Source organism: Elephantulus edwardii, unplaced genomic scaffold (genome assembly GCF_000299155.1).
Source record: "Elephantulus edwardii isolate Elephantulus edwardi_28Jun2011 unplaced genomic scaffold, EleEdw1.0 scaffold00072, whole genome shotgun sequence".
In the NCBI taxonomy this organism is placed as follows: domain Eukaryota; kingdom Metazoa; phylum Chordata; class Mammalia; order Macroscelidea; family Macroscelididae; genus Elephantulus; species Elephantulus edwardii.
This window is the reverse complement of record NW_006399822.1, coordinates 14,230,137-14,233,934: the sequence shown is the minus strand read 5'-3', so window position 1 is coordinate 14,233,934 and position 3,798 is coordinate 14,230,137.

Here is a 3,798-nt window from a genome sequence, read left to right as displayed (position 1 = left end):
CCTCACACATTTCATTGTAGTATTTTGCTTTGTGCATTCCGTGCTGCCTTTTGGAATCTTCTGTTCAACTCTTTAGTGTCTTGGATTCTTCCTTGTGCTTTGGCTTCTCTACGTTCCAGTGCAATCTTCAGAGTTTCTTCTGACATCAATTTTGATCTTTTCTTCCTCTTCTGTCTTTGTAATGACCGTTTGCACTCTTGAAGGAAGTGCAGCCACAGTGCTTCAAGTTAGCAGATGGTGAAACTTCACCTTTCTTACTCTGGGCATATTTTGAAGAGGAACCAGTCTTTGGAGAGAGACATCTTGCAGGGAAAGGTAGAAGACAGCAAAAGGGAGGGAAACCGTCAAGGTGGATTGACATGGTGATTGCCACAATGAGCGTAACAGAGGTTCAGGACAGGGCAACGTTCTGACAACTTTCTGTGATTCATAAGGTTGCTATGAGCAGTAGCTTGCTCAGCAGCATCTAACAACACACACGTTGTTAGTTGCTATTGAGAAGGACAAAAACTGCAACCTTCAATATGGATTGCATCTCAACATCAAGAAAACAAAGATCCTTACAACTGGGTCAATAAGCAGTGTCATGATAGATGGAGAAAGGATTGAAGCTGATAATGATTTCATCTCTGCTTAGATCCATAATCAATATTCTTGGCACCAGAATTCAGAAAATCAAAAGATGAGTTGCATTTGGGAACATCTACTGTGAAGGATCTCTCCAGAGTAATAAAGAGCAAGGATGTCAGTTTACTAAGGTGTGCCTGATCCAGGCAATGGCCTTTTTAATTGTTTGCTATCCATCTAAGAGCTATACAGTGACAAAATATTACAAGCAAGGATTGGCATATCTCTCTCTCTCTCTCTCTGTGTGTGTGTGTGTGCGTGTGTTTATGAATCAGGATTGCATTATAATTCTAGATTACTTTGAACAGTATTGACATTTTCTGCATTCTAGAGTGTAACTCGTGGTTGCTGTGATGCTGAACACTGTGACAGCGATGTGCCAAACATGGTAATGGGTACCCATGGTGGACAGTGTTGGTTGGAGCTTCCTGACTAAAACAGGCCTGGAAACTGGAGCGGCATCCACTTCTGAAATGGCTTGCTCCAGAAACTCTATGTACAAACAGTGCTCAGGCCTTTCATTCATAGGGTCACTATGAGTCATCTATGACTCGACGGCACCCAAGAACAACAACAACAGAGTGTTATTACTTTGATAGATACTATTGATTAGTTCAATATGACTCACAGATACCCTATGAAAAACAGAGCAGAACTGAGCCTTGCCCTATTTTGAGCCATTGTCATAAGGGTCAACTACATTGATACACTCACTATGTTGATTCATATTGTGGAGGGAGTCTTCCTTTCTTTCTCTGAGTTTCCAACTTTCTCAACATAACATAGACACACGCAGATGATTATAATGTTGCTTTAGGTGCCAGAGAGTTGCCTATAACCCATATCAGACTCTATGAATACCAGATCTGAACCCTGTCCTATCCTGTGCCACCCTCACAATCTCTGGCACACTCAAGCTAATTGTTGCAGCCACTGTGTCAATCCCCCTGGTCAAGGGTCTTCCCCTCTATAGTGACCTTCTGCCTTGCCAAGCATCATGTCCCTCTCCAAGGAGTAACCCCTCCTAGCAACCTGCCAAAAGCATATGAAGTGAAGCTTTATCATCTTTGCCTGCAAAGAACACTTTGGCTTCACTTTCTGCAAAACAAGTTTGTTTCTTCTTTTGGCAGTCCACAGGATGTTCAGTACCCTTCTCCAACACAGCTCGAAGGCATCAAGTCTTCTTCTGCCATCCTTATTCATCCTTATGAATAATCCTTATGCAGCTCTTAGATGCATAATAACCAGTGATAAAAAAGACCATGGCTTGAATCAGCTCACCTTAGTCCTCAAACTGACATCATTGTTCCTCAGTTATTTGGAGATGTCCCTGACTGTAGACATTCCCAGTGCAATACATCTCCTGCTCTCCTGAATGCTGGTAACCAGGGTGTTAATTGTGGATCCAAGTAAGATGAAGTCATTGACATTTCCCATCTTTTCTTCCATCTATCATATCTTATAAGTCCAATAGTGAGAATTTTTGTTTTCTTGATGTTAAATTGCAACCCATATTGAAGACTATATTCTTTGATCTTCTGCAGCAAGAGCTTCCAGCTCTCCTCAGTTTCAACAAGCAAGATAGTGTCATCTGTATTACATAGGTTATTTATAAGTCTTTCTCCAATCCTGATGCCACATTCTTTTTCATACAATCTAGCTTCTTGAATCATTTGCTCAGTGTGTGTGTGTGTGTGTGTGTGTGTGTGTGTGTGTGTGTGCTGAAGATTATCCAGAAATGAACGGACCAGTACATTGGCAGGGAACTGCCAGAGGTACAAGCTGGGTTTAGAAGAAGTTGTGGTACTAGAGACATTACTGCCGATGTCAGATGGATTTTGGCAAAAAGCAAAGAGTATCAGAGGAATGTCTGTGTTTCATTGACTGTGTGAATGCATTTGACTGTGTGGATCACAGAAGATTGTGGCTGGCCTTAAGGAAAATGGGAATCACAGAACATGATTGTGTTTGTGCAGAACTTATATTTGGACCAGGAAACAATCCTCAGAATAGAGCAGGAAAACACTGCCTGGTTCAAAATCAGAAAAGAAGTGTGTCATGGACACTTCCTGTCTCCATACTTTTTTCAGTCTGTATGCAGAGCAGGTCATTCATGAGGCATGGCTTTGTGAGGAGGATTGTGGCCTTGGGATTGGAGGAAGACTCATCAGCAGCCTGCATTGTACAGATGACAAAGCTTTGCTTGCTGGGACTGAGGAGGACCCGAAGTGCTTGGTGCAGAAGATCAGGAACTATAGTCTTTAATATGGATTTAAGCTCAACATCAAGAAGACAAAGGTTCTCACCACTGGGCCAATTGGCAGCACCATGATAGATGGTGAAGAGATTGAGGTTGTTAACAATTACAGCTTACTCGGCTCCACAATTAACATTCTTAACACAAGTAGTCAGGAAATAAAAAGACAAAGTGCACTGGGAAAATCTGCTGTCAGGGACATCTCCAGAGTATTGAAAAACTACAATGTCAGTCTAGAGACTAAGGTGCGCCTAATCCAGGCCATGTTCTTCGCAATTGCTTACTATGCAGCAGAGAGCTAGACAATTATTAAGGATGACAGAAAAAGAATTGACACCTTTGGGTTGTGATCCTGGAGAAGAGCCTTGAACACACCATGGAATGACTGCCAATAAAGCAAATAGGTCTGCCTTGGAGAGGGGGAAACCAAGTTTTTCCTTGGAGGCTAGGATTTTGAAGTTCAGTCTCACATATGTTGGGCATCTGGACAGGAGAGATCAGTCCTTGGAGAAGGACATCATCCTCAGAAGGATGGAGGGACAGCAAAGGAGAGGAAGACTCTGGATGAGATGGATTGAGGTAGTAAGTAGGGCAATGGTGAGTCAGAATTAGTGAGACTGGCTCAGAGGGCAGGGTTCAGAGCTGCTATGTATAGTGTCAGTATGAGTCACAGGCAACTCAACGGTACAGAACAGCAACAACAACAAAATATAAAATAATCAGAATATCAATGAAATTTAAAATTCACTTTGAGTACATGTACTAAAATGTACAGAAATTTAAAATTTAACATAAAATATAGACGATTTCAGCAGGATCTGAAAAGATGGGGTAGTGGTGGGCATATTTCAATGGTGATTAATTTTGTGAAACACAATATATGAATGTATGAAACACAATGGGAATGAAGGAAA